Here is a 5,817-nt window from a genome sequence, read left to right as displayed (position 1 = left end):
AGCCCCCGAGCCCGAATACCCTGTCGTTAGTTCCCGTGGCTTCGGGTCCTTCTAGATCAAGGAAATTGCGCGGGCACGTAATTATCTCGTTGTAACCATGACATGTGGGCCTTCTCTCCCTATTTTGTGATAAACCCCTGCAGAAATAGATTAACACCAAAGCTCGTGGAATTCTGTCAGATAAAACCCCTATTCTAGATGTTTGTTTCATATTGATCCTTTTTCATGTTTATTTGATTATTAATTTTAGTACTTAAGGACCGTCAACAAACTCCCCCAAGCTTACCCTTTGCTCGTCCCTGAGCAAACAGGTAAACTCAGACGGATCAGGAGTTGCTTCGATGTTTTCTTTCGTGACAGGCACACATGCTTTTATACAAAATTCTTCCAGAGGAAAATGAAGTGTTATGAAGTTTAGTACCTGCACCTAAATGTGGAGTAATGGAAAGGCAACGTAGCGGAGTCAAGCACCATCCGTCACGTTTGAGGCTGGGAGAGGTTCCAGGTCCGTGCCCTTGTTCTCGTAGCAGCAGCGGAGTGGAATCCAAGTCCGCGCCCTTGTTCTCGTCGGCTTCGTCTCGCTCCAGGGCCCAGCAACGGCCGGGCTCGCTCCCCGCGCAGGCGCTGCTGCCATGGCGCCTACAGCAGCGGAGGCAGAGGCAGAGTCAGCGGCAGATCTTGGTGAGTCCGCTGTGCTCGCTTCTGTTATTCCCTCTGGCTTAATCTGTGGTTGCCCATACTGCTGCGCTTGCAATCCGCTAATGGCTTCTTAATCTGTGGTTGCCCATGCTCTGCGCTTGCAATCCGCTAATGGCCTCGTTGCTTAGTGAATCTACTAGGTGTCTGGAGTATATATAGTAAAAAAAAGGCCTGCTTTCTCTTTCGCATCCGTTGTTTTTTATGCTCTTGCACTTTGTCGCTCACTTGGATTCTAGTTTTGGTGCTATGTATTGATAGATATACATAGTAAAAAGCAATGTATGTGCTTACTTATCCATGATTCCTATTTACAGTTCTGTAGCCTCTTCAACAACTATGCTAATGCAGAAGCAGAACAGGTTGACTGAACAGGCATGCCGGTGCCGTGGTCACCCTATTCACGTTGTATGTATTTGAAATGATGCATATTGTTTTTTGCTTGGCCTTCCAATCTCTGTAAGAAATACTGAACGGCCTCCTTATGTTTTACTGTTCTTTCCAATTCAGGGTGTTCAACACCTCGGACGTCTCTGTTCTTTACAATACTTCTATTCATAACATCGGTATGTGATGCCTCTCTGTTTGCCTCATGCAGTTAATTGTCTTAGGTAAACTCTTAGAATTTAGTTTACCATTATGTTGTGTGCCACTCCCTCACATCTTCCTGTTTTTTCTTTATTTTTTTAACCTAGTCTGCAACTCTGTAACTGAAAGATATATACCTGAGTGCTCATGTGCTCTAGATTTACAGGTTCCTGTTTTAGTGTTTTAGCCAAGGCTCAAGTATTTTCATATGTAGCTTTCTACTAAAGAAGGAATGCTAGTTCTTATTCCGATAATAGTTAGCATATATCTCTTGGCCCAAAATATTATTGAGCACCTAATTGTTGTGCTGCTCTAGAGAATGTTCTGTAGATTCTATCTTGGCTTGCTTTCTAGTTGCATTAATCATATATTTACCAGTTGGCAACTACTTTAGTGGCATCCATGGCTTGTGTTTTTTGAGCCTGCTATTTTGTTGTACTGTATCACTGACAATCTAATGAGAGATTATGCACGAAATTATCTCTGTATTTTCAGGATGTTGCGTCCAATAATGGCCTTTTCTCAACAAGGCCCGCACACTACATGCATAATTTCAGCAAACGACGCTCTGTGCACGGCGACACTGCGTCAACCAGCAACCTCTGGTGGGATAGTGACATATGAGGTATATTCACGATCAACTGCTTGGAGCACAGGCGATGCTTTTAGTTTACTGCTAGGTCTTTTTTTTAAGCATTAACACATGTTTAAAATTGAAGGTGATTTATATTTCTGTTTCTTATCTTTTGTCGGACAACATGGTTCTAACACTAATGCCTATTTGCAATCTTAATTTTAGATATTGGATGATCAAGATGTCTTCTTTGCCAATTTGCTAGGTGGCTGTCTTGGTTGCATTGTCAAATCTGCAACTCGAGCTAAGGGAGATATGGGGCTGCAGCGACAAAGGTAAAGCTGTTGCCTGTGCTTTGTCCAATGTTACTCCTTTTAGTAAATGTTTAGCTAGTACTCTCAGTTTTGTGGTTGTGCACAGAGTTTGTTATGTTGATGCCAAATATTTGGAGAAGATTTGGGTAGATGGGTGCCAAAAGTCTACGCGTCTTGTGTACTTTGTTGTTATGTTGATGCAACACTAGGATATATTTGTATTTAGTGGATTCATGTTGGACTACTAATAATATATATAATCGTGTGTATTAGGTCATGTTGGAGTGCTGTACACATGTTCTTATTCAAGTATATTAAATATATTTTAAATTGTATAGAAAAAGCTATTTTACCTGCCAAAAAAGGCAGTCGGCAAAGAGCCCTTTGCCACCTGCCATTAAAGGCAGTCGGCAAAGAGCCCTTTGCCACCTGTCAAAAAAGGCAGTCGGCAAAGAGCCCTTTGCCACCTGTCAAAAAAGGCAGTCGGCAAAGAGCTCCGTCATTTCACGACGGCGTTCGTTCCCTTTGCCGACTGCCATATTGGCAGGTGGCAAAGGCTTTGCCGACTGCTTTTCTCTTGGCAGGTGGCAAAGGTTTCTTTACCGACGAATTCTTTGCCACGTGTTCTTTGCTGACTGCCACGTGTAAAGCAGTCGGCAAAGCCTTTGCCACCTATTTTAGGGCCTTTGCCGACTGCTTTTGGCAGTCGGCAAAGAACAGAAGTCCAGTAGTGTACACCGACTGCAGGAGAGCTAACACCACCACCGCCGATTCCGACCCTGACCCAGACATTGTCCGCCACACAATGTCCTCGTCCCCATGGTCCACATCCTCGCCGCCGTCGGTCCAAGGAGCGCCGCCGCCCATATCTTCTTCTTCAGCTTTCAGTGAGGCATCCAATTAACCTACATCCGTCATTGGTTTTTATATTCTTATAGTTAGCAACAGGTTTATGTGATGTTAAACAAATAAGTTGTTAATCTATTTACAATACTCTATCACACACACTAATCGCCAATGGCCAATCTCTAGTATGTATTGATCTAGTAGCGTATCTTATTTTTAAATCAATCAAAAGCTACTTTCTAGTTATATCAGTTAGCATGTTGTGCTAATATTTAGAAATTGTCATGAAGGGTGAACCAAATTGATGGTTACCTATTGATTTCTTACCTATTGTGTTTATGATCCACTACTACAGAATGAGGCATTGGTCGATGCCCAAAATGATGAAAAATCTCGGCCTTTTTGCGGCCCGGGGTTAAAGACCCCTTTAACACCGGTTCGTGACACGAACCGGTGCTAAAGGGTCCTGCCCAACGGCTACTGACAGGTGCTGTCGGGGCAGAGACCCTTTAACACCGGCCAGCGCCACGGGCCAAGGCAAAGCCTTTAGCACGGCACCGGTTTTTGCCCTGAACCGGTGCTAAAGCTCCGGTTTATAGACCCGCCCCCTCCTCCCCTCTTCCCATTTGAAACCGAGAGCACCATTGTTGTTCTTGGAGCTTCTTCTTGCTTGTTCTTCATTTGTTCTTCATTTCCGACGTCCATCGTTGATCTTCTTCGATTCCGTCATCGTCTCTTCGTGCTTGGAGGTGACTAACTTCAGCATTTCTTGTCTTTTTCATGTTGTTTTTGACTTGTGATGTTCTCATCATTTTTAGCTCAAATCCACTTTGTTATTTTGAATCATTCACATGAATTAGTATCCATATATATATATATCATATTTCATGGTTGACCTAGTATTAATGTAGTTTGTAAGAATGAATTATAGTATCTTTTTATGATCTTAGAAAGTAGGATAGTTCAAATTAATTGATTTGTTAATATCACTTGATTTATTTTTATTACTACATAGTGTCCATTGTATAATTTAGAAGATTTGTTAAAGTAACTAGACAAATAAAGGATATTATTAGGTTCTTCTTTAATCATACATGTTTACTAGTAAATGGGGAATTTATAATTGTTTAAAAATTGAGTATGGATAGTAGATGGCAACCGTGACCGGGTCTTCGGTCTCTCAACGGGTTCAAAAGCGATACCGGCCGGAACTCCCTCTCATTACTTGTGGCAAGTGTGGGCAGAAGATTGTGATGGAGTACAAAGTGTCGAAAGAGGGAGTAAACAAGGGTCATATATTCTACAAGTGTTCGGATCGTAATGTGAGTTATTTCCAGACATTTGCTTATATATGTGCATATTTTTTAAAATGATATTAATTAAACTTTTGATTATCTCTTTTAATTTCAGTGGGACGGTACCGGCGGATGTACAGGTTGGTACTGGGAGGAAGAATACATTGAACACATTAAGAAATCTTTTGCACAGGTGGTTGAGGCTGAAGGTGGTGAGACAGTGAGCCGACGAAAGGAGTTCAATGATGTTGATCAAGCGAATGATCTATCTATTATAGTTGGGATCGGACGCGAACTAATTATGTTGCTTAAGTGCATTTTAGTTTTGGTTTTTTTAGTGCTAGTTGCGATTGTATTTGTTGTAGCCAAGCTTTCCTAAATTAATCAACTATGTATCTTAGACATGTTGTGCAATAAGATGAGAAACTATATATGTGCATGGTTTTCATAATATATATGTTATATTTAATGCAGATGGTAACACGTAATTGGATGTATAATGCCGATCGGCGCTCCGAAGAGTTCATTAATGGCGTGCACTATTTTTTAAGTGTGGCCGAGACAAATAAGAGGGACGGTTTCATGTGCTGTCCATGTACCGTGTGCAAGAATTTGACGGAATATTCTAACTCAAGAACTCTTCATTCACACTTATTAAAGTCGGGTTTCGTACCAAACTATATTTGTTGGACCAAACATGGAGAAAGCGGGATTATAATAGATGAAGGTGAAGAAGAAGAAGAAGAATTGGACCATGCCAATATTATTGCTCAGTACGGTGGCTTCAATGATGTTGCAATGGGGGAAGATAATGAAGAAGAGGTAGCGGCAGAAGATGATCGGGGCGATGATGCTTTTGGTGATGCCATCTGTGATGCACAAAGAGAATGTGAAAGTGATAAAGAGAGCCAAGTTCGAGCGCATGCTAGAGGACCACAGGAAATCGCTATATCCCACCGCTGAAGAGGGGCAAAAAAAGCTGGGTACCACACTAGAATTGCTGCAATGGAAGGCAAAGAATGGTACATCTGACAAGGCATTTGGGCAGTTATTGAAGATCATAAAAAGATGCTTCCGAAAGGCAACGAATTGCCCACCACTACGTATGAAGCAAAACAGGTTGTCTGCCCTTTGGTATTAGAAATCCAGAAGATACACGCATGTCCTAATGACTGCATCCTCTACCGTGGGGAGGAATACGAGAATTTGGATGCATGTCCAGTATGTAAGGCATCACGGTATTAGACGAGATAATCCTGGCGTTGTTGAGGGTGAAGAACGTCATAGGAAGAAAATTCCTGCCAAGGTTATGTGGTATGCTCCTATAATACCACGATTAAAACGTCTGTTTAGAAATAAGGACAATGCAAAGTTGTTGCGGTGACATAAAGAAGACCGTAAGATAGACAATATGCTGAGACACCCTGCCGATGGATCCCAGTGGAGAGCGATAGACAGAGAATTCCCAGATTTTGCAGATGATGCTAGAAACTTGCGGTTCGCC

At 42.1% G+C, this 5,817-nt stretch overlaps 1 long non-coding RNA gene across 1 annotated transcript; it reads left to right on the top strand.

Moving 5' to 3' along the window:
• On the top strand, positions 1,795-2,449 carry LOC8070319. The gene is made up of 2 exons (XR_002447889.1): positions 1,795-1,909; positions 2,084-2,449. It is a non-coding gene; the product is annotated as an uncharacterized LOC8070319 (long non-coding RNA).

Source organism: Sorghum bicolor, chromosome 9 (genome assembly GCF_000003195.3).
Source record: "Sorghum bicolor cultivar BTx623 chromosome 9, Sorghum_bicolor_NCBIv3, whole genome shotgun sequence".
NCBI lineage: Eukaryota > Viridiplantae > Streptophyta > Magnoliopsida > Poales > Poaceae > Sorghum > Sorghum bicolor.
This window is presented reverse-complemented; position numbering and strand designations above follow the sequence as displayed.